The sequence below is a fragment of the Anomalospiza imberbis genome, chromosome 3 (genome assembly GCF_031753505.1).
Source record: "Anomalospiza imberbis isolate Cuckoo-Finch-1a 21T00152 chromosome 3, ASM3175350v1, whole genome shotgun sequence".
Taxonomy (NCBI): domain Eukaryota; kingdom Metazoa; phylum Chordata; class Aves; order Passeriformes; family Viduidae; genus Anomalospiza; species Anomalospiza imberbis.
The window spans coordinates 80378329-80404417 of record NC_089683.1 but is presented as its reverse complement, the minus strand read 5'-3'; the positions used below and the strand labels follow the sequence as shown (position 1 = coordinate 80404417).

The 26089-nt window shown below is 37.9% G+C and overlaps 1 long non-coding RNA gene across 1 annotated transcript in view; it reads left to right on the top strand.

Moving 5' to 3' along the window:
* Positions 1-8408: 8408 nt before the first annotated feature.
* Positions 8409-26089, top strand: part of LOC137469953 (uncharacterized) — a 143923-nt gene continuing 126242 nt past the window's right edge. The window contains exon 1 of the long non-coding RNA XR_010996824.1: positions 8409-8488. This is a non-coding gene — a long non-coding RNA (uncharacterized lncRNA). The remainder of the gene's footprint in view (positions 8489-26089) is intronic.

Genomic DNA, 26089 nt, shown 5'->3' with positions numbered 1-26089 from the left:
ACTCCTTCGCCCAGCTTCAGCAGCCTCAGATTTTTTTGTTGCTACAAATTCTTGTTGTATCTCACAGGACTAAATTAAATGGCTTTTCTAGCCTAGAAAAAATTAATTTGAATTACTTCCCTGCATCTAATAGTTTATGCCTCTGTCCTAGTGGCATAAACAGAGGTCCTGAAAGCATGAAGAGATGTCTCAGCCACCTGTGCACAGCAGGCACTTTTCCCACATGGCTAGTAATAGCTAATGAAAATAATGGGAGTTCAACACTAATCAAATTAAGATATTTCCCTGAGGGAAGCACCCATTATATACTTCTGTGTAGTATCTATAGCTTGCCTAATTCTCTAGGCTCAACTTAATGACACCAACAATATTTGCCAGTCAGTGCTCTTCTTCATGGATACAGCCAGGTGGTAGGGACTGCATGCAGCACCACTTGCTCTGAATGTATGTGTCATCAGCTGGTGGAGTTACTTCACTGTGCTGCCTGCTTTCAGGGGGATGTAGGGACTACTGACACCCTACTGGTTTCCAGGGCAGTTTTGAAGTGCAAATATAAGCGTAGAGTGCCTTGAAGAGTTGGCAAAGATAAAATGTGTTTAAATAAATGTGGAAAAGGAAGATGTAGGGAAAGATTATGAAATGATGAAAGAACAATGCACTTTAGAAGCGGCTAGACAGAAAATGGTGTCTAATGACTAGACTCTTTTACTAAGTGGTTGGACAAAGCTGCCAACAAGGAATATGATTAAGAAAAGGCATCTAGATTTTATTCTGAATATTTTCACACTTTTTTCTCCTCTGACTGCAAAGATAGTCCTGGAGGAGTGCTGTGCTCAGGCTACCTGCTACCTTTGGTCTTCTCTGCCCTTGGCAAAGTATGATCTGTTTAAAGTTTCATTAGTTGTGCCTCCTTCCATAGTGCCTGTTCTTGTGCAAGACTCTTTACTGTGGTGAGTGGTGTGTGTAAATCTTCTGCTGTTGTGTGACTGCAGCAAGAGTTTTCTCTAAGGCCATCCAACTTGGCTCTTCTGGAACACTCTCCATAATGTCGTTCTTCTGACCAGAAAGTACTTGAGAAGTGTGACTAGGTGTTTAATATCTTCCTATTTAAAATTTTTCAGTCCTGTGGGAGGTTGGTGCATTTCCTGGCTTTGATTAAAAACCATACAGACACTTGATAAGCTGCTAACCACTGCTTCTCTACTCATGCTTTGTTGTTCTTGGAAAGAAACAACAAATAGAGTTTTGGAATATTAATTTTAAGACATTCTAGTACAAAATATGCACAATTTTCTTATTTTTTTTAATAAAGAGGTGTCTATTAAGTATGTCCAGTCTGAGGAGAAGGCACAAGGATGTGGTGAGGAAAATGCTGAATCTGAGAGAGGCAGCTCAAGCACTTCCTCCTATGTTGAGTGTGGCTTCATCATTGCTCTTGACTACTGCAGCCAGATGATCATATCATCGTCTCTATAAGCACCTGAGACAGTGGATGTAACGAAAAATGAAGGGGAAAAGACTAATTATTTTTGTGTTTTGGGATTTGAAATGTTTCTCTATGTTCATTTTGTTCTGATGCAGAAAGGTGCAGCTGGTGAAACATTCACTGAAGCACAGCAGAAGAAGGACTACTGTAGGATTCTGAGGGATGTTGAAAAATTTTGCTGCAGTAATTTGCAAAATAGATGGGACACTGGAAATAAATTTTGATCTATCTGGAATTCTGAAATTTCTATGCTATGGTAATATAAATTGTTCATAGTCTTATAAACAAGACCATTTCAAATATGTGGATTTACTTGTCATGAGTCATCTAGACACATGAATCAAGGGACATCAGTGGGGAAGTGTCAGCTGTTCTCTTCCTTCTAAATAGCTTTTCAGATTGCTGAAAAGGTGTATGATTGCAGCTGGAAACTTTTCCTTTTGGAATGTTTAATGATACCATTTTTGCTTCAACTGGGATTGCAACAATAGTCCTTCAAAATTGTTTTCCATTTTTCTTTGAGTGTTTTTTGCCATATACGGTTTGATAAATCAGTTAACAGTAGGGACCAGGGATAAGGTTCTTTTTAGGTCTTATCTTTTTGTTCTTTTGGAAATGTCTGTATTCCCTGTAGAGTTGTCCCATTGTATTTTTCTGAAGGCTTTATATTTTCTCTGCTTACTGGAATAATAAGAAATAAGCCCAACAACAGGGAATAATCAGTGGCAGTAGTTATTAAAATAACCAATAAAGCATACAACAGTGATTATTTTTCTCTGGCTAAAAATTAATCCATTGAATCTTGACCATTATTTCTATAAGGAGCAGCTAGGTTACAATGCTCTTTCCTTCCTGGGTTCTTCTGTAGCCTAATAAAGGGTCTGGCATTGTAATTTCATTCAAAACAACTGTACTTTTGTGTGTTCTGCTATGGCCATCATCCTGCAACTAAGCAGGGCCTGAGGCTAAGCAAAGAAAGAGGGCTTGGGTATGTCTGCAGCATGGCACGGTGACTGCAGAGCAAACTAGAGAGCTTTGACCTGTCTGATCTGGAGACCAAAAGTAGCCCAGCAGGAACGTTCGACAGCTCTTCATGGGATGACTTATGCCCTCTTCTGAAGTTGGGTGCTACCTGTGAACTTCCTTTCTTTGATTGCTTTGCCTTTCAAAGCACAGTAAAGAGAGAAAAATGTGATGGCAGTGTTTGATGCCAAATGTGGCAATATTAGGCAACACCCTGGAATTGATCTAAAATTACTCAGACTTCCAAACAAGATGTGTTATGGTCTGTGCTCTGAAAAGCTAATGAGAGCATAATAATTCACTTTATCTCATGCAGTATGAAATTATCATTGACATTCCAGTTCCTCCCAATTTTTTTAAAGCTGGGAAACAAGAATAGTTCATTATTTAACTGTCAGAATGAATTGTCATCCCATTTGGAGACCTTGTGCTAATTTTGTTGTCTCTTAAAAGATCCTTAGGGTAATGGAAGGAAGAGAAATCTTAACTGACAAACTTCCAGTTTCCAAGAGAAACCTAAATATGAAGCTAGATATAGCTCTCTCTACCTTCAGCCTGGAAAGCAATGATAAGTGATTCTGTGATAAGTAATAATCAGTATATTGCTCTTTCTGTTAAAAAAACCCCAGAAAACAACAAACACATCTATTTCAATTTCATGTTAACATTAATCTCTCATAAAATGCATTTAAAATAGGTGTTTTAAACTGGGATACTAGGAAGTGACAATCATAAATCTTGAAGCAACTCAGAAGTGGCAGGGTAATTCATAGAATATCATACTGTTTAGAATAAAGTCCTCTTCCCATTCTGTAATTGATCTACTTGGTGTTATTGTGCAGCTCATGTATATCTGAGGTTTGAATAGCTGATCTGTACAAGGGGCATAATTCTGTTTTTCTGTTTTGTAAATTACTGAAGCGCTTGAACTTTATTAAAAAGCTATCTTTGATTTATACTAAAAAGACCAGAAGTCCAGAACAGACCAGTTTCTGTTATTATTGCTCTGTCATAATAGGCTTTGCAAGGTCCCAGAGATGTTGCAGTGCATGTTTTGCAGTCTGGGCTTTCAGGTATAAACATGTGTAGCAAGCTAAGTTGAACAGCCAGCACATAGCGTAACTTGGAAGCAATCACCATCTCAATAGCCTTCTTTCATTGATATAGGTTAAATCTTGAATGTGACCTTGCTATTATAGGACTTTAAATACCAAAATTATTGAGGTCCAGGAAAAAGGTAAGGAAGATAGAGGTGTGTCGAAGAACAGCTGTGCACTTGTGTATGCATTCACACCCACACCACCTTTATCCTGAGCTGCTGTTAAGGTACTTCTAAGTAATTGCAAATATCAAATGACTGATCTTTTTAAATGTCAGTACTTATGGACCTCTCTAGGGCAGCACCTCTGAAAATGCTATTAAGGATAATAGAGGACAAAGATTAGCATAACCAGAAGTTTTATTGCAAATACTCAGTGAAAACTTTTGACAAGACTAGTTTGAATGCATACAAAGAGACTAAGAATCATAAGCTGCCATTAGAGAAGACTTTTGCAATTTGTATTGCATAGGTTATTTTTTCATTTTTAGCTAACTTAGCAATCGTATATATGTTTATATCAAGCTGAGCAGTTGAATAGATTTTAAATGGGCTGATAAGATGATATTGCACCCCTTTGCAGTATCCCAGTCCTGCTCAAACCTACTTTCAAAATACTGTCTCCATGGATTATTGGGCTTTTGTATTATTAATTTACACGTGACCCTTGGCTGCAGTGAAAAGGTTTGCTACTACAGCATCTGATTTTTGGCAGAGTAACCAATGAAGAGGAGATTCACAAGATACTCTGGAGACTACACATACAAAGTTTAGGGTAGGCTGCTGTGCTCGGGAAGCTTGGTACAGATCCAGGACATGGTCATGGCTTCTGAAAAGTCATCAGAAATTCCAACTGTAAAGGAAGAATATTAAATAAATCTTTATGGATTCATTGACTGATCCATGCATAACAAGTTTTTGCTGTGTGTATGGCATGCTGATTCTTACAATCTTTTGAATACAGGCTGTAGATTTTTTTTTTTTTTTTTTTTTTTTTTTTTTTTTTTTTTTTTTTGCTTAGTCAGCCTCAGGACTGCAGTGTTCCTATGTGCAGAGATACTTGGCTGAAGGTTAGCTGACTAATCCTGAAGTGTTCGACAGAGAATCCCAGCACTGCTCCTGTTCTGAAGCACTGTAGTGCTGCTGTAAGTACGTAATGGACATAAAATAATAACATTAAAATTCTAATAATTCAGCATGAAACTTTTATAAGTGTATGACAAAGTTTTAGAAACAAGACTCTTCTACTGTAGCCCTATATTTTAAATATATGGCAACACGAATATCTACAGGACTGGCAGAACTAACTGTAGCAGCAATGTTAGGAAATTGTATTGAAAGTTATCTATAATATTAAAAAAGAATTAATTTTATTTGTAATGATCCCTGAATGCAGTCAATTTTTACTTTGCTGAGGCTCTTTGAGAAGGTGGCTTGGAAACTTCAAGCACCTACCTATGTGGGGTGGTTTTTATGTTTTTTTTTTTAATTTTTTTTTTTTTTAGTTGGAGCCTCAAGAGGTGACTTTTTAGTACTTCATAAGATTTATAAGCAATGTGCCACCTATTATAGTTGGAGTACCTTCAGGAAACTTCTGTTAAGCAGCTGTTCTGCGTGCAGTATTGCTTCTGGCTCTTTTCCCTCAAGATATCCCTGATTTGTTCCAAATTTTTGTGACACTGCTTGGCACTTGACACTTTCAGCATATTTTAGACTGTGTGGAGTGTGTGTTTATATAAAAAGCTACTGTTTACTTCTAGCTGGAAAACAGCATGGCTTAAGTACTAATTAATGAGAACATGGCTTATAAAGGCATTGCTTTGGCTTAGGCAGCTGTGGTTTTTGAATTCAGGACATAGCTGTCCATGTCTAACTCTTCAGGAACTTGCTGTATGGACTTGCTTAAAAAGCAAAAAAGAATGAGATACATAAAAATGTCTTAAGCTTCAATCAGACTGTTATCTCCCCTTACACCCTTTTTTTCCACTGCTCAGCTGTAATTTTATTTTCTAGTTTCCTCTAATGTATTGTTCTGCATAGTTTTTTTCCTTAGAAGCTCAAAAGCGAGGAGGATTTTTTTATCTGTGTGTTTAGCTGGTAAGTGGGATATATCTTAAAGGGTCTCAAGTACTTGAACTTAAAAAATCAAGACCTCCCCTCCCACGCTGTACGATTCTAGCACATACTCATATGTTTAAAGTCCCACAGAAACTGGATGGAGGCTTTAGTTGCTTTTTAAAATATTGAGACAATGCAGAAAGGCCCTGTTTCTGCTGAAGGAAAAGCAACTGAGTTTTGAGGAAAGACTGCAAAGTTTCCATCTAGATGCTAGCTGCCTGAGTGGTCCTAGGGAGGGTTGTAGCTGGGGTCTCCCATGAGTTATCATATCCTTTGATTTCTTGGTGTGGACACAAAAACTAGCAAGTGAAGATAACCAAGTGCACGTGGGAATGTAGGTTTTCCCTCTTGCCCTGATGAAGAGGAGATCTGCTTCTCTGGTCTAGTATGGACAACTTCCCAAAGAGTCGAGTAACAGCTCATAAGGTTCTACTGAAACTGTATTAAGTAAAACGCAGTGACATCTGCTCACAGGTACAGAAACACTTGGTCTGATATTCCCAAAGCTTTTCCTGAACAAAAGACTTGCATAGTTCTATTCAACTATATGTTTATTCTGGGAGATTGTCAGCAAATAGGTGATATTAACCTTTCTGTCTCATTTGCTAGAAAGTCTCTGGATTGTCTAGCTCCAAGAGTCAGCAAAGGAGGACAAAATTGTCTTGGGTGGGGATAAAGTTCATGTCTTGTTTATGCTTTCTTATTTTTCCCTTCCCCCTCCCCCTGTCCCACATCTTCATGGGTATTTTTAGCTTTTGTTTGAGAAATGCCACATTTGATATAAATATTTGGCAGAAGGACAGTTTAGTAAACTGTGTGAAGAATATAATCCCGTTTTCAACCTGCCTGTCGACACTAAGCACCTTAAAGCTTTACACAAGCAGAGTCTCCCCAGAAAGGTCACTTGGTATACTGGTGAAATGAAGGCAACCATGAGAACTTCCTACAGAAGGAACCCTCCTCTATAGAGTTTGCCAATGATGAGACATTAGAAAAAGTGTAAATACAAAGTGTCCTGATTTTTAAAATTTTTTTCCACAAATATCTATATATCTTCCATTGTACTGTTCCTTTTTTAACTTCCTTATTCTATACTAGTAATCAGGTCCACTTTAGCAGGGATAGCTCTCTATGACTCAATAAAAAAACTGTTTTTTTTTTTTTTCCTTTCATCCTTTGTTCTTGTGATAAACACAACTATGGGAAAATAAACACTGGTCATCTCTGAGCAAATGTCCAGCTGACTGAGAACAGGTCAGGGTATACATGAAGTGACACATTTCTTAAAATCATTGACCTGTAGTCTGCTTTCATGGATGTTTATTGTTTCTATACCTAATGAAGACTGGACTCTAATGCTCCTTTTTTTTTTTTATCCCAACTTGTATTTTAAGATCGTAGTAAGAATTCAAAAGCAGGAAAATGTATTAAAGTGATATGGAATTGATGAAAATTAGGTTTTTGTTTTTGTGTGCTCATGGATTTGGTAAGAAAATGGGAGAGTTCTGATACTGAAGTGTAATAAGTGTAAAATGGGATTAGAATGGACAAAAATAGAGCTTAAATAGAGCTTAATTTTCTCATTTACAAAATATGAGCATTTCATACTGCTGCATTATGCAGGACATAATGTGAAATATAATTAATGTTGAATTACAATAGGAGTGCTATAAATGTACAAGGCACACATGACATTCACCAACACATCAAATATTTTTTTTTTTGAGAATAGGCTAGCAATTAGAATGGATGCCAAATGGATTTGTAATGAAGGAGGACATTAAATACAGTCTTAGCCTACTTATTGTCACACCAATTACCTAGACTTGTTCTTATTCTAATGTTGGTATTTTATAATAAGTACTAACACATTGATCTGAATTTTGGCTGAAAGGACTTTTTTTGCAAAAGATCAGTGCCTTCATAACTTGACAAACATACATTTTATGAGACTGATGCATGAATATAATTGGTATTTTAAATGCCATCCTCAATGTATGGTGAAAAAACAGGTAAAGAACAACATAAGAAGGTGTAGGGATACAGTATTTTGTAATTACAGTCAAGATTTTGGAGTGATTACTCAAAAGTCTTTATTTTTTGGAACTCAGGTAATGGGTACTGTAAATCCCAAACCAGGATAGCATCCACCCCTCAAAAAATTTTAGGGTGTTTTTCCTTTCTTTTCAGGAAAAAAATGCTTTCAAACTAATTTTGTGAGTATTTTATATGTCTGTAAAGATTCCTTTACGCACTCTAAAGCGTCCTATTATGTGATTTTTATTTGAAGGCTAAAGGAAAATTTTGAAATATATTTGAAGTTGTAAAGGATTGTTTCTTTCAACAAAGTTGACTGGCAGTATCTTGTGGGAGCCAAACAGTTTTGAGAGATAGAAATGTTGTTCACAAGCTGTGCCAAAGATATGGCATAGTAGGAGGTAGAAATGACGATTTGAAGTTAGTATCCTAAGCATGTTGTATTCTTGTGAATAATATGAACACATTGGCAAACTTTGAGTGTTTTTGTGGCCATCTTCCTGATTCAATTTTTATGAGCCAGCAAAACTGTCTTTTGCTATGTCTAATGCTCATTGGTATTTTACAAATAGGGGTGGCTTTTTTCCCCCAGCTATAAAATAAAACTCCCCCAGCTATAAAATGTGAGGAGCCATACAAGATAAGGAACACCACCACATGAACAAACTATAATGACTTTACTGTCCAATCTCAATGTAAAGAGAAGCAAAATATTTCTACTTAGAGTAAGTTTATATGAGAGATGACCTTAGATATTATTGCTATCAAATGAAATGGCAAAGAAAAATATCTGGGTTCTATTGCTTCTTTTCTGTTTCCTTTTCCTATTTCAAAAATATTAATTTATTTAAATCATTTTTGCAGCACACCGACCCATGTCTTTTTCTTATATTTCTGTCAGGCATCTGGGTTTTTTAAATAGCTTTCTTTATTTTTTTGTTCTAATCTTCCCACACATTCCACTCTGTCCTTTGAAAAGCTTAATGGCATTGCACTTTGCTGTTGATTGTTACTTTTACAGAAAGCTGTTTATTTCCTCTTGGTGCATTTTCAGAAAAAAACAAAAAAAAAAAAAACAAACAAAAAACTTTCCTTTTTTTGTTTGACCATGACATTGCTTATTGTGTTTATCAAACAATCCATAGTTGTATTTCCCTTTATTTCAGAATGAAAAGTAGTTATTTCAAATAAGTTACTTTCACTTAAGAGACTCATATATGTACACACACATATATATATCAATTTCTCTGCATTAACTTTTTTTATGACTATTGAGTCTGATGTTTTGTGAGGAATATTTTCCCAAATGCAGGAATACATCAGACTGAATTAAGGCTTGCTCTTGTCTGAGTTTCCTTTGGGCTTTTTATTTTGAACTAGATAAATACAAGCTGTTTTTAGCATGTAATTAGACTCATATGAGTAATTTTCTGGTGCTTATATGATGAGACAGCATCCACAGTTCTTGATTCTATTTTTAGGCACTTCTTTAAACTTTCAAGCTGACCATTACTGACCTTTTTTCAATCTCATTTGCTGGAACATGTCTGGTTTGTTGTTTGGTTTTTTTTTTTTTTTTTTTTTTTTTTTTTTTTTTTTTTTTTTTTTTTTGCATTGAATATTTAGAACTATTTAACCAACCCACACCATACACACCTTATTTTTACATATGAACATGGTGTCTTGCAACCTTTTTAACGTGGCAAAATGCCTAATAGATCAGTTAGGTGGCTCCTTCATCCAAAAATGTAATTAACCATTGGCTATCAGCATTGCCCAATGGATCAGGACAGTCCTCTCTTCCTCTGCAGAAATGACTGGGAAAGCTTGAGAAGGTTTAGTGTTGATAGTTGCAGGGAAGCCTTGGAAAGCTGTGAAAATTTGCATGTGCTGCTAGAAAAGCTGCTCCCCCTCTGTCCTGTGAGGCCTGGCAGAGGACAGCAGGGCATGGCAATTTCAGTTGCAGTGCTCTGTTTGAGCTCCTATCTGAGTAAGCTGTGGAGGCTTTCCTGGACAGATTGCCAGTTTGAGTTTTGTCCAGTTCAAAGCTATTTTGGTCTAGCAATGGGCCAGCCCTGAAGGTGGCTGGGGGCTCCTACTGTGCCTATGTGCTATCTTCATTGTTGACATTGAGGAAGGGACTGAGTGCACCCCCAGCAAGTTTGCAGATGATTCCCAGCTGAGTGGTGTGGTTGATACCCCTGAAGGATGGAATGCCATCCAGAGGGACCTGGACAAGCTTGACAAGTGGGCCCATGGGAATTTCATGTGGTTTAACTGGACCAAGTGCAAGGTGCTGCACCTGGGTTGGGGCACCTCTGGTATCAATACAGGTTGGGATGAACAGATGGAGAGCAGCCCTGGGAAGGACTTGGGGATGCTGGTGGGTGAGAGGCTGGACATGACCCAGCCATGGGCACTCACAGGCCAGAAAGTCAAACGTGTCCTGGGCTGCATCCAAAGCAGTGTGGGCAGCAGGGGAGGGAGGGGATTCTGCCCCTCTGCTCTGCTCTGGTGAGACCCCACCTGGAACCCTGCATCCAGCTCTGGGGTGCCAGCACAGGAAGAACATGAAATAGTTGGAGCAAGACCAGATGAGGTCTGCCAATAGATTAGTAGCAGCTTTCCTATGAGGAAAGGATGAGAGAATTGGGATTATTCAGCCTGGAAAAGAGAAGGCTTACAGGTTGTGCCTTCCAGTACCTAAAGGGAATCTACAAGAAAGATTGAAATAAACTATTTACAAGGGCATGCAGTGACAGGACAAGGGGAATGGCTTCAAACTGAAAGAGGACAGCTTTAGATTAGATATTAGAAAGAAATACTTTACTGTGACGGTGGTGAGGCACTAGAATAGGTTGCCTTAGAGAAACTGCGGTTGTCTCATCCCCATCAGTGTTTAAGGCCAGGTTGGATGGAGCTTTGACCAACCTGATCTCGTGGAAGGTGTCCCTGCCCATAGGCAGGGGGCCCAGAGGCAGATGAAATTTAAGATCCCTTCCAACTCTGACTGTTGTATGAATCCGTGACCAATCCCAAAGGAGTCTGATTTTCCATGGAGGCTTCTGCTGAAGGTACTTCATCAGTAGCCAAAATCTCTGTACTCAGTAACAGGTGAGAGTTGCAGTGCCGTAAGCACCATGCACGTGTGTTCAGAGCAAGCAGGAAACATCCCCAAACTGCAGCCATTATCTTTAAGTGTTGTATAGTTGGTGTTCCATGGAATTTTAGAGTCTGACCTATCATTTGTAGATTTTGGGACTGACAATCTGAGAGTGGTCAACAGAAAGAAATGCAGCAAAAGTTTTAAGAGGAAGATTTGGTCTCTGAAGGAGACTTGCCAGTAGCTGCTCTGGAGGGGAAAAAGTGAAAGAGCAGCTTTGCAGAAAAAGGATGGTTACAGCTGGGGAGGGAAAAATCCATCTACCTTTTAGGACCTCAGAGTGGAAGGAGGCTGGCAAAGGAGGAGAAACCCAGCTAAAGTAAGTTGACCCTGGCAGCTGAGAGTTGAGGAGAGCCTATTTAAAGAGAAGCATTCCTTTCTCAGTTCCTGCAAGCAAGGGGGCTGTTCCAGGTTTAAGATGTTTTGTGTGGTCAGTTTAGTTGAGGTGGATATATATCTGAACAGTTTTTTGTGATTTTCTGTATCTGTGTGTGACTCAATGTAAACAATAACAGTTTAATAATTCTTACTGCAGAGTCCTCCTGCTGATTTGCATGGTGTTCCATACCATACTGATGTCTTGTATGTAAAATAGAGTGTAGCTAAGAAGATTATTCAGGCCACAAGGTAATGTAATATGCACAGATGTGAGTTAAACAGAAAGAGAATCTGGAAATTCATATTGTTGCAATCCCACATCCAGTATAGATTTGGGGATGACCAGAATGTGGTTGGTTGGTCTTTTTTCACCACACACACCATCCATGTTTATAAGTATGTTAGGAAATGATGAACATTCTTGCTTATGTTGAGGCCTGCTTGTGAGATCTTTATGGTGTCATTTCTCCTGAAGGCTATGAAAGCAGTTTTGTTTTGGAATTTAAAGTGTTAAGACTGACAGATGTTAAGGAACATGTACTCCTGTTATGTAGTAAGGAAAAATGAGAAACAAAGTATTTGTAAAAGATCCCTGTGTGGCTCCTATCTATGCTTTTTTCTTTTTTTTTTTTTTTTTTCTTGTGGAAGGACACAATTTGAGTGGCCTGGAGGAGAGTTTGCAGGCAGGAATGGATTTAAACATTCTGGGCACTGAACAAACTGGTGTTCTGTAATTAATCTCTTGTCCTTTGGCTTAGCTTGCCATTGCATGAAGTGTCTGAGACATCTTGACCCTCTCTAAGAGGAAATGCTTCTTTGTGAACTGGCAGGTTTGCCTTTCAGAAGCAACAGGGAAAAAGACCTCCCCAGAGGTACTGAGGTGATACTAGAGAGGTGCCCCGGGGCAGTTACTGAGCTGTGATACATCCGAGTAGAGAATTTTTCCAATTGGGAAGGCAAATTCTGGTTCAGAAGTAATGACAAAATTTCAGGACCTGAGATAAAATAGACCCTGTGAAACAGACCTGTATACGTGGCATGGGAAGTTCAGGCTCTGTTCTTGGGTAGCAGTAGTATCAGTATTTTAGCTCTTGTTGTGCATGTGCCCTGTGGAAGAGTCACGGTTGATGGTCAGGTACAGGCTTCTGCCAGGTGGCTCCACAGTGCTTTGGAAAAATTCACTTCAGTGGTACCTGAGGAAGCCTGTATTATGTATGAGTTTGGGATTTCTTAAAAAGTGTTTTTCTTTCTACTAACCACTTAAAGCTTACCTCAGAGGAATTTTGATGAGCATAGTCACTGCAAGTACATTCTCCTCATCTGAAATGGAAAAAAACATTGTGGGTTTTGTGCCTAAAAAAAAAAAAAAGAAAAATAGATGACTACAGAACTGGTTCAGAATTTACTTATAATGACACTTTTCTTACTTTATAGGCATAGACCTTGGTCTATTGTTTGTCATCAACAAGCACTATCTTCTTTTCCAAAGAAAGAGCCAGCATAACACTTTTCTGCCCCCTTTCATTTCAAAGAACTAAATGAACCTTCATCTAGTAACTGAACAGAGTGATGGATATCACATAATTGCAGCTTATGACTGAAGAGTTTTGTAAGCATTCTGCGCATCATGCATACAGAAGAGATGAGGCATGAATTCTGCTTATGTGAGAGTGTATATGTATATATATGTGTGTGGGAATTGGTGCAATGCAGGACAGGGCCTCTAGAGCTCTCTGTTGCTGCATTTTCTGTGACAGGGTTTTGAACTGCTTTCAGAGAAGGGCAATACAAATGTGTTGGTATTTTGTTGTTGTTGTGGTTGTTTGTGTTGGTCTTTTTTTTCCTGATTTTTTTTTAACCCCAAATGGTTTGTACTCAATATGCCCAGAGGCACAGGTAGAGATGAAGATAGTGTTGACTTTGACAACTTGTCTCTGTAACGTAACAGAATAGATATTAACACCAACTTTTATAAGTCAACATTATGAAAAATCCTTCAAATAAAAGAACTAACTAGAGTCTACTGCAAAATGGAAAATGTTAGAAGTTCAGAACTGAATTAAGTAAAACAATCAAAGAAAGTAAAAAGAAGGAAACTGAGGTAATGCAATAGCATAGTCTTTTGAGGTAAAAAAAAAAGGTAAGATAAGTGCTAACATACAAGTGAAGAATGTGTATCAACAGAATTGTTCTGACAACATCTCCCTTTTTCCTCAGAAAAACATACAAAGGAAACACTACTAGTAAGAAAAATAATTCAGTCGTCTTCGACAAAAGTGCACAAACAGCACAAATATAGTAAAACAAGGAATTAGAAAATGTGTAGAACAAACATATAGGAAAAGTATATTATATTTGCTGCAGAAAAAATTGGAAGTTTCTATCTTAATTTTTCACTGTTCTGAAGAATTCACAGTTATTGAAATGTTACAAACTAAGGCAACAATTGGTATCCAGTTCCAGGGGGGATGTTTTTAGTCCACTCAAGCAATGGCTAATTGTCACAAAACCTAATAAAAGAAGACATTTTTATACCATATAATAAGCACACCTGACACGGTAGTGTGCAGATGTCATTGCAATTTTGGTTCTGAACATATTGAGGACATTTTTTCCCTGCATGGCTCTTTGGGAAGCTTTGGCCTTCCTCATGCTGTCTAATCACCATGGGAGTCAGAAATCTTGATTAAGCTGCAGCCCCTTTTATGTGGCACAACAATCCAGCATTTGCTGGGAGGGCCTCACTCAAATGTATAAAGTGTTCTTCACTTCATCTTGCCTTGCCAATAAAGTATTGGCCTAATGGGAAAACTGCAGGACTCCTTTTTTTACTGTTGGCAAAGAGGAGATGGATTGAGTTGTGGGAGGCAAGTGCATGATAGAATTTTTATTTGTACATATTAGTTGAAAATGGCTGAAGTATGTTAAAAGTGCATAAGCTGCCAGCAGGGATTGTGTATTTCTGTAGGGCTTTACCAAGTGGGCAGCTGGAACATGCTCCTTGTGTCACTTGGAGGTACCTGGCTGCTTTCTGGCCATCAGGGGGCAGCTCAAACTGACCTGCTGTAGCTGGCTTCTGGCATCCCAGACTGGGGGAGAGAGGCTGTGGCACTGGGCTGCAGATATGTGTTGAACAGCCTGTGGGCAGAGGACCCTGTGTGAGGTGAGTCTCTGTTTTGAACCTTGCAATCAGCATACAGTGTCTGTCAGGTTTGAAATACAAGTACATACTGTCTTGGCAAGGGTGTTTGTTAGTCTAGCAGAAAGTCTCAATGGTCTCTCTTAAAAGCACTGTGTTTCCTCAATTTTATTTTAAATCTAACACTGAGGGAAAACATGAAGAGGTTTCTAACAGCTTTACTTCTTTCCACCCTACAAAATAAAGCATTAATCTTTTTCAGGTCTTATAACTGCAACTATATAAGAATGGTACCCTTTTCCCCCCACAATTATATTTTCATATCCCGTGTTTTACGTATCTTTTCTGTCTAGGCTGGAAAGAAAAATTTGAGATTTGTTGTATTTTTGATTCCAGTTCACACTCCAAAATGTTTGTGCTTGGCAACTGCTGTTTGGAATCTTAGATGGGCTTCTGGTTCTGCAAACAAGAAAAAAAGATTATACCACTCATAAAAGGAAAAATCTGTGTGCTTATGGGGTCCTTGTCTAGAACTGACTGTCACTTAAAAAGCCAATTAAATCCCTTTAAAAACACATATTTTCTCTGAACATAATTTCAGCGATTATATCTGCCAAGTTTTGTATAGATAGAAGATATTCCTTGTCAGTGAGAATGGTGTATTTTCCTTAGGACTTGGCCCAGGAATAAGTGGGTGTCTGTGGGGTGTCCTTTGTGTCCCACACGTAGGGCATCAGTACAGAGGGGGAAATTTTCCAGTTAGCTTTTGGGAACAGCAGCTGCTAGTCTTTCTGAATCTGTGAACTATATGCTAAGCGAGGAACAGTGTGATGCCATGGCAACCCTGACTGGAAAGCCCACTTTTTTGCTGTGCCACCCTTGCTAGGGATGGACAACAAAGAAGATTGATCTCCTCCTTGGTCTGGAGTCATCCCATCTAACTTCAGGCATGCAGCTGAGATGACTTCTGCCCCTTTAGCTGCAGAAGTGGTGCAGAGCCTTCCAAGGGGTAATTCAAGCCACCAGACCTCATCTAGAGATGCCTCCCTTTCCCTGTTTGGCTGAGCAGAAAACTAGGCTTTGTTCTCTGGCTCAGGCAAGTCAGAAACATGCCTAAAGTAGGAGGGAGCCAATCTGGAGTTAGCTGGGGCACCACAGTGGTCACAGGTGACTGGGAAGGGTATGAGGAATGGTGATCTCATGGGCATTCCCATCAGCGTGAACACAGCAGGGTTTGGTGATGCCAATACAGGGGGCAGGTGCTGGGCTGTCAGGCTTGCTTAGCAGCTCTCCGGTGGCCCTGTGGCTGTGTCCAGCTGGCTGAAAGTGTCTGTTCTTTTAGGTGTGGCCATGCCATGCCTCCTTGCCAGCAGAAGTAAAGACTAGTTCAGTGTGTTGTAAAACAGGTCATGTCCAGTGCCACAGATTGAGGAATGGACTGAAGCACGAGGAGATGCCTAGCTCTCAGTTACATCACTTGCAAGACCACAGTTTCTGTGTGGCACTGAAGGTGAACCACAGAAACACTGACAATCTGGAGACAGTGAATACAGACATCTGTGAGACAAATCTCCAGAGTACAGTCTGTTAGGACTGTCACCACTGTTTCTGCTCTCTTGTCCATCTGATTTTCAGTTACATGTTTGAAGAAACTCTAGGCTTTGGCTGAAAATATTTTCTTTCTCAAACCAAGAATATAGTATTTAAGAACCAGTTAAAAGTTCAGATGGATCCATGGTTGCATTTGTGTTTTGGACCTCAATTATCCTCTGCTAGAAGAGAGATTTTCATCTAAGACTTTTTCAGCTGTGTTATTAAATACTGCTATTTTAAGGTCTTGTTCAGTAAGCATAGTAGTTTAATAAAACATGATTGTGAGTATGGAATAAATGCTATTTTTTAGGGAAGTACATGATTATTCAGTCGGAACAAACTGAGGGTGCTACTTTTTCTTTTCGAAATGAATAACTTGGTCATTCTCAATCAGCCTGTAGTTAAACTGTGGCTATTGTGTCCCCGTGATTTTTTTTCCCTGAAGTTGCTAATTATGTGCCCATCAGAATAATGGAAAGAGTAATTATCCTTATAGTGCTTAGTGACATTGAAACCTCTATTATACTGTGATTGGAGCTGCATAATTAGAGATAATTGCTGCAACTGTATTGTCTGTTCAAATATAGCTCTACAATAATTACCTTATTTTAATTAAATATGTTTGGGATTTAAGTGGATCTCTCTTCATTTACTCTATTAAACAGAAACTTCATTTAGGTATAAAGATGCTTTATGCTGCAAACTAACCACTGATTTAACACATCACCTATTGATCTCACCTAATGTGATTTTACTTGTTCTGTTTGAAAATCACTCAAATCCAGTTAATTATTAAAAAAAAGCATCTCTGTGTCCCAAGGCTGGAATTTAGAGTGAAAATCTCAAAATATCTCTCGTTGTAGAGCTGTAAGATACTGTCTTAATTCTTAAAATTTCTGGAAAAAAAAGTATGTTTTCTGTGTGTAAGCAAAAAGCTTTGTGAACCTCAGCACTTTAGTTTTTGAAAAATTATTATTGTATGTCTTCCTTTAATCAGACTCTAAGAATCCATATACTTTGTTTCAGAAAGTAAAGCTGGCCCAGATTTAACATCCATTGAAGATATGCTCTGTGCTTTATGATCTCAGACTGTTGCTGACCTGACTGCTAAGGAGGATTTATGGGCTGATGGCCTTTCTTCATCCCCTCATATGGGCTTATGGAGGCTCCTTTTATCAGCTTTTTCATGCTTGATCTGAGAAGGAGTTGGGCTGCTCACTTGTGGAGGGAACATCTGAGGCTGATAGCCCTTGTCCCCACCTTTGCATAGAAATGTCACTCACAAACAAAATTTACTGCGTACTGCATACAGGTATGGCAAGTGGAAAAGTGTACACAGTGACTCTAAATGGAGCTAATGAGATATGTGAAGGACTTGGGCATCCTGAGAGAACTTTCCTTTAAGATGTGACAGTTTGCACTGACTTCAAGTTAGCCTTAACTAAATGCAGCTCCTTTTAGAGCTTTGGTAATACCTTCTGCTGAACAGAGTTGCTCAGGTCACAGCTGAGCAGTGAAGGTCAGTGCAAACAGTATTTGCTGGTGCTAAGATTGCTTAGTGGCCTTAAAAAATTTTGAGGCCCCTATTATTTTTTTTCTGAGATGTTTGAATCACTGCTGATTAGAACTGGGCAGTGTTTATCAGGTGGTCAGGCAAACCCAGCATAGTTCCTTGCTATGAATGACAGCAGAGCTAATGATACTTTGGGAGTTTCAAGTTTTTCTCCTCTTTATTTCCGCATTTACAAGATCAACTCAGGATTCATGTAAAATGCAGGAGATGTAGCAAAAAGAGAGCAGGAAGTTGCAGGGGACAAAATCAAGATAGTAAACCCTTCATAGAAGTACTGATGTATGACCTTGTCTAATTTACTTTGGCTTTAGTGACAGCTTGAATGCACTGCACTGCAAGTGGACTGTTCAATCTCACTCTACAGTGCATTAAAGCAGTAGTATTATACATAATCAGGCCTAATATTTAGATTGTGAGTGGTCTTACACTGAACAACAGAAGGCCTTCTGTTTTGAATGATCATATAGTTAAAGAGAAGAAAATTGAATGCTATCATGATCCAGAGAATGTACTTTTACTAATAAATTATAAAGCTTTATGTTTTGGATATTGATGCCATATATAGATAACACTCATTAGATTCAAGTAGCACACCTAATGGTGCAAATAGTTAATTAATGTGTTTACCACATCCCAGTATGTGAGCTATAAAAATTATAAAGAGGCAAACTAAGAATTGAAGATTTAATTTCAAAATTTTACATATGAAAAGAATCATAATGCATACAAGCAAAATTCTTGGCAAATAGTGATGTTACATTAAATAATTTCACATAAATTTGTATTTCTAGTCAGGCTTAATTTGCCAGTACAGATGGAAGGAGTATTTAAAAGTGAGAAGATGAGTGCAACAATTATATTTTATTCTTAAGGATCTTTGTTTGGATGTAATTGGAGATGATGAGTGTCATAATTATGCTTCATGCCTGGGTTTGTTGTATTTTGTAAGATAATTGTGTTCAGAATACTATTTTAATGTGAGCTTCCTCATTATTACCTCAGTCTGAAAAGATATAGGGGTGCTTAGCCTTATGTGCATAATAACATAAATGATTAGACTAAACTTTAATAATGGCAATTGTCTGGGGTCTTTTGTTGTAGTTTTGTTAGTTTTTTTTTTTTTTTTTTTGGGAGGGGGGTTGGGTTTTGGTGTGTGTGTTTGTTTTGGTAGGGATTTTCTTTTAATATTACCATTCTTGCAAAGATTTAATCTTTTCCTTTCACCTTCAGCCCAGAATCATGTGGGATGACCTGGCTTTCTTTGATTCAAAAGGATTATCACAGAGAAGGGCAGAATGATATGCATTTCAGAAAAAATGAAACAGGAAATCTTGATCCCTTGTAGTTTATTATTATTTCTTTTACCACACAGACCATTTCTAGTGATGTCATTTTTGCCACAAATTTTTTGGGGGGTTGAAGGTGAGAAAAGATTGGATCACAGGAGGGTTTTCCATCAGATATCATCCACTGATGAATGACCTCATAATAACATGTTCTTAGAATCCACTATTGTCTTCAGACAGTCATAAATAATTTGGAGGTAAGTGCCACTTTGTAATTTCTGAGAGCAAAAAAACCTGGATTTACTTCAAGATGGCACTATAAGGAATTGCTCAGTCCTAGATGATGTCCGATGTGGAATTTTCCTAGATTTCCCTTCTCCTGATGGGGCCTTCCTCCTGTAAGTAGCAAAATCAATGGACTACATGCTGATATCTAGAAAGAATGTCTGTGATGTTTTGTGACAAATTACTGGCTTGAGTTAGTGGGTTGTGCCTTCCCAGTGGCAAATTACTGGTTAGTAACAAAGGAAGGGAAATAATGACAGTTTTCCTTGAGGTAGTGTTCTACTGAAAGTTGCATTTCCCTAAAGGAGATTATTATAGCTAGAATTTGTGTGTTGTTTGAAGAAATAGAATTTAACTTGGTTGGTTTGCTTTAGGTTTTTGCATCCAAAATCCTGGATTATAATAGACAATGCCCTTAACTATCATTCTGCTTTAATTTACAATGACTTCAGTGTAATTTTGAATGTTAGCATATATGTTTATAACGGAAAAGGTGACTAGAATGTTCAAATTTTCTGCAAGGTACAGTACTTTCAGGGCTTTTTCTCTGACTGGTGCTGTTTTGGATAAGACATTTCACGTATAATCTTCCAAATACTTTACTACTGCATTACTGTAGTGTCATTGTTTTATATAATATTAAATGAAGTTAGAAGAGGATAAATGGACTTAAAGTAATGGCTACCTCCTGTTATGAAAAAGGAAATGTGGCTAGCACAAAAAATGAGTGAAAGGTGGCAATGCAGTGACTGAATTTTAAGATAAAAGGTTCATAGAATTGCCCTGATCTGTCATCTTTATAGCTTCCTCATTATACTACTGGGGGCTGCTTTTATGACATTCCCAACCCTTCCCTTCTCTGGGCTGATCAAACCCATATTCCTCAGCTTCTGTTCATAGCTCAAATATTTGTCCTGACCATCCCAGTGACCTTCTGCTGAATTTCCCCAGTTTCTCCATGTCTCTTTGCTCTGGGTACCCCAAAATTGAACCAAGCATGCAAAAGCTGGATTGCATATGTTGTTCCGGGCTCAATAAATCAGAGGTGCATCTGAGCTAAATTTTAATGGAATAGGCTGAGGTATGGGTTTAGTGATATTGCTGTGCAAAGCTGCATATTTTCCATTCATTTGTGGGGACGATGCAAGGTTTTTCCTTACCAAAGGTATGAGAATGAGAGCTTCCAAGGTACCTTCATCAAAAACAAACCATGAAAGAAGACCCTGGATTCTATGCTTCAACAGTGGGACAGTCTTCTGGTTTATTTTTCATAACAATGTGAGGAAAACAATAATGAGAAATGGAAACATATTAATTAGACTGAGAGGAAAATAATAACAATGTTTTGTGATTTCCACCCTCTGCAGGTGTAATAGTCACTCTTGACATCACTGCTGCATTTTTGTTGGGTGAAACTCTTGTTTGTAAGGAGAGCTAGAAGGGACCCTAACCATTGATTTAAAATCCTCAGAATAAGACTGGGCTGTTGGACAGACTCTAGTCTGGCCCCTTAAGCATTGCCTGGCATTTTATTGAATATTAAATGTAGCCTTGAGAAACAAATAAAATCCTTTAAATGTAGTTGGGAAAATACGTCCATTTGATATAAAAATGTTACAGAAGTTTTTTTTTTCCTATTTATTTTAACTTAGCTTCTCTCTAGTTAGAAAAACCTAGTATGTTGAAACCTAGCATTTGTTAATAGTAGGTTTATTTAGAGATAGACTGTTTTGCTTAACCTTTTTTTAATTTCCCCTTTAATTACCATGATCTGCAGGTTTCAGCCACCCAACTGTGCAGATTATAGTATCTAGTAACTTTTCAGGCAGCTCTGCTGCATTGTCTTTGGCTGCCTTTAGGATCTAACATATGGTTTGTTAGGATTAGTCAGGTATTTGTCTAAGAAACTTTTCAATGACTTTCAGAAAGAGAAATTTAACATGGGGAAAAAGTTAAAACAATTGTCTGCAGACCAGGCATAACTGCAAATGGAATATTGTGCTGTACGAGACGGTGAGAAAACTTCTGAAAATACTGTGACCTTGGTCGTGGTGGTATGAGTACATACATTCCTCTGACTCACTCATCCTGAAAAGCAATGATTTTTTTAATGAACCAAATCTGTCCCATGCTTGCAATTAGTGTTTATTCACTTCAAATAGTGTTTGTCCCCTTCAAAATCACACAATGTGGTATTATTCTATTAGCAGTAAAGTAGGTGGCTCCAGGCTGTTGAGTTGAAGCGGGTAATACGGTGAGCGTTTTTTGATGCTATACACTTGGTTTTCTAATGACAGGAGCCAAGAAAGCAGCCAGGGGACAGATTATAGAGAATAAAAATTTGTGGAGGAACAAGACTGATGTTAAGTTGGTCCTACAGTGACAAGCAGTATCCGAAGATCTAGCTACTGCAAACCATCTTTGTGGGATTTAAGGTGGAGTTTGAGTCTTCCATTAAATAGATCTTGTTTCGCTCATCACAACTGGATCACCAGTTTATTCCTCCTTCCAGTTCATTTCTGCACTGCTTCTGAGCAACTTTATCCTCCCTGTTTCAACTGAAAATGGTATTAGAGAAATGGTATGAGGGAAACTCAGCTTTCCATTTCTTTCTGTTTCCAGAAATTAAGATTTGGGTAGAAGATTCAGAAAGTGTTCTCTAAACTGGCTCTGTGCTTTGGGTCCAGTGAAATGCACTCTGGGACAGTGCAAGTAGCTGCTTTTCACATTGCTTTTTCTTATTTATTGCTGTTTGTTGTTCTTGTCCTACAATGATTTCACTCTACTTTTGACTGCAGATAGCAGCAGAATGGAGTGGTTTCATGAGGGTCTTCTATGATATCTCCCAAGACATTACAAAGACATAGATAGTACAAAATTGTCTAATTTCATGCCCCAGAGGATTTGAGAATTGAGCAATAAGCATATAATTAAAATACTTAAATGTGGTGGGATTTTTTTAGAGTTTTTATTATGTTGAAGAGGGACAATAAATTCCAGTGTTTCCACTCCCTACCCAGCATCTCAAAAAGCTTCAGTAAAAAATGCTAAAAATATTTTGCAAACTATAGGATTATGAGGAAAAAAAGGAGTAAGCAGAAAATGCAGAAATCCAGTTGTCCTATTTCATTTCTTCAGACTTTCTTTTTCTTTGGTTTTCATTGTGTATTTAGATAATGTTTGTGGAATACAGAGTATTTTGTGCTGCTAATACCAGCAACCTCAGGATTAAATTCACATCAACATTATATAAACTGAAAAGGAAGGAAAGTGAAGAGCATATGTGGAAACAACAAAAGAAAGCTTGGCTTTGAATATTGGCAGCACTGGTGGAAAAAAAGTCCATTATTCTCAAACAAGTACAATAGGAAAATGCAGAATTTCTTACGACAGAAATGCCAGATAATGTTACTAAAGTGTAACCCCAAATCTCAGATAATGAGATTTGGTCATTAAGCAAGGAATTTTGAAAACTCTGTCATTAGAAAAATACTAAAATTCAGGTAACAAAGAGCACCAGGACAAGTTCAGAAGAAATGAAAATCCCACAGTGGAGTGTATGCAGAGAAGTAAGTAGAATAGTTGAAAAATAGAGAGAGATCTCTGGCTAGATTTTTTTTTTTTTCTGTAATGATTTCTGAAATGTAAAATACAGTTCCTCGGTTTCAATTGTAGTCAATAGAATTAAAAATTAGTGTTTTCACTTTATTTGATCCAAATTTAACTATGCAATTGAGTTGAATGTTTTTTCATAGATGAAGCACAGCTGTCTATCAGTTGAAATTTTCTTAGACATCCTGATCTTATGGGTTTCCTGATGTGCTGTGCCTTCTGTCATGATACTTCTGACATGGTAATTATGGGTTTCACATGCCTGTGTACACAGTGTGGATGGAGTTGACTACTCCAATGCTATGGAGAGGATTTCCTGTCCCAGGCAGAGGTGTGGGGTAAAAAGGGACACAGCATTGGAGTGAGCACACTGAAAAGAACTGTCACTGATCTGCACCCATCCCTGGGGTTTTGAATCAAAATGCATCAGGTTAATTTTTTGAAAGTAAAGAAATTTGGTTGCAGAATGAAATTTTGGCAATTTCATGCTTCTGTTCTTTGGATTTTTCTTAATAATTTGAAACAGAATGCTGCTTTGAAATGTTGTCACTACACCCAGCTCCTTAAAGAACGAAACCCATGAAAATAAATGTAGAAATATGGCTGATCAGCAGCATAAAAATCTGTCATGAAGTGTTTGTTTGCTGAGGTGAAAGTAAGACTCAGTGTATTTGTGTATCTCTGGTATTCACAGATCATGAGTACCCACACAAGTGCAAAATTGTCTAATATACACAGAGCCTGTCTATTGCAGATTCTTGTATGAGATTTTCTGGAGCAAGAAATAAAATTTGATTTTGAATGAAATAATTATAATGAATTAAAATAGAGTGTTGTGAAGTGAAGCCATCTAGTCAGTAGTCAGGAACAGCAGCATATGATTGAAATGATGTGCCCCAGGACTTCATCTGTCACATGAACTATCCTCCTAATTGGTTGCATAAGTCTTCATAAAACTCTCCATTGAAGATACACTAGTGTGAACTGTAATTGCAGTTTGTTGATATGGAATTTACAGAAAACCAAAAATTTACAGAAAACCATTTATTCAGATAAATGCCTGAATAAATTATTCTCAGTGATTATTTATTCTCCTTGTCAAACACCCTGCAAAAAAAAAAACACTTTGAGGACGACTGTAGTACAGAATTTTGCTTTCATCTAATATTGATAAAATGGATTTCTTTGTGTTTCTAAATAGAAAAATATTACACTTATTTATTACAGGTTTTCGTAGGTCCCTGAAATTACTGTTCTATGATAGTAATGCATTGCTGACAGCAAATTTAGTAATGTGAACCTATTAATCCAATTAGGGGGAAAATCTGCACTTCTTTTTCCCTCAACAGAGAGAGAGAGTATAAGCAGATATAACACTTGCATGCAGGTTGTTATGTACAAATGCACACAAACATGTTACAGAAGAAGGAAATAACTGCATTTTCTACCTCAGACTTACTCTATGGCTATACTTTTATTCCTGCGGGGTGGATTTTTTTGTTTATGTGATTTTTTTTTTCTTCAATTTCTATTTAAAATGTTGAAAGGGTTCATGTCTTCTTGGTGGTCATCTAGGAACTAATAATCTGAAAGGTCTTATAAAAAGTATTAATACATTAGTAGAATTATGCTGATCTCAAAAGCTGTAATATAGAGCAGAGCTATATAAGAACAGGCTTGTTGATTTTCAATTACTATTCCACATCTACTCATCAATGAAGTTATTCCAGTGTTCAAAAACGGGTTTAAAACAGGAGGCAAAAATGCTATTCTGGAAATGTTATACATCTTTTGCTCATATGGCTGTTTCTTGCTGTTTGTGTGCCAGAAAGCCAATATTTTTGATGATGGACCTTTTAGATTTCACATTTTCATCTTCCCAGGGTAGTTTTATATTTTTTGAAAACAGAAATATAATGTTTTCTGGGAGCTGGCAAAGGCTGATAAGTTGGTTCAAACAACAAAGAATTGAGGACAGATTCTGACTTCCAAATTTCAGGGCTTTCAGGTTTATTTCTAAACTAAAACCAGAAAAAAATCTGGATAGTCAGGTTAGTTTGGTATAGAGTTGTAATATGAAAATCTTTTTACTTTGTTAATTACAAGTTTTTATAGGGTTTCCAGACTTAATTATAAATTGTTACTGGCATTTTCAGTTAACAAATCTTATAATGCACTGTGTTATAAGTGGTGGTATTAGAAATCTCTGTTATGCAAAATTCTCTCAGGAAGATGTCATTGGTCTAGTTGTAGGTTGGATGAAGTTTAGGTTGTCATCTGGCATGAATATGTATGTGGATTGTTCATTTTGAACAAATTATTTGGGGTTTTTTGGGTTGTTTCCAGAAAGGGCATCTAAGTATGCTCAGTTCTGTTCTGATGGGAGCTGCTGGCTCCAGCGCCGGGGCTATGATTTCAGAGGCTTGAGTAGGTTTGGGTTTAGGCAGGTCACTGTAAAATTGCTGCAGACTCTGATACACCACACCATAGGCTGTGGTATCAAGGGTTGGGGCTGTTGCTGGTGACTGCACACACCTGTGTGACAGGTATGGCAGCAGGACGGCGGAGGCAGCATTCGAGTGGGTTGGTACCATGGTTATGGCTGAAGCCTCAGTGGGTTGGCTGCTGCTGTGTTCGGTGGGGGCTGATAGCTGGGTTTGTGGTCACTGTGCAGCTGCTGCACACGTTTGGTTCTGTGTGCAGGCAAAAAGAAGAAGGAAGTGAACTTGTTTCTCAAATAGGACAAAGTAGATATAAGCTTTCCTTCTTCAGAGTATGGCAAGGATACTTATATGTGATAAAAATTTCAGGCTGAGCTTTGAGCTCTTAATTGGACCTTCAACCAATAAACTGCTTAATTAACTAGATCTTCATCAAGCAAGGAGCTCAGTCATGATGCAATCATTCTTCTAGTGCACTTGTCTAGAAATAGTCCCCTGGATGTGATACTAGTGTCTCCAAGTATCTGGGACAGACTCACCTTATTGTTTTTTTTTTTCTCCTTTGTTTTAGGTTTAGACATATCCAGTGGGTTCTGTGCTTTCCCATTTCCAATGTCCTGTTACAGGCAAGTTAGTGTAAGAAGAGAACAGCTTATGTGTTGTGAAATTCCATTCTTAACAATGGTCATGCACATGCTTTATATTAGAGGATTTACAGCATTTTTATATTTCACAATTAAATATTCCACTTTTCTTGATATAAGATTCATGAAGAGAGAATGATAGAGGAAATCTGTCTAGCATCACTTATTTTTGTGTACCTAAGTTTGTTACACTGTGTATGGACTCCTAGCAG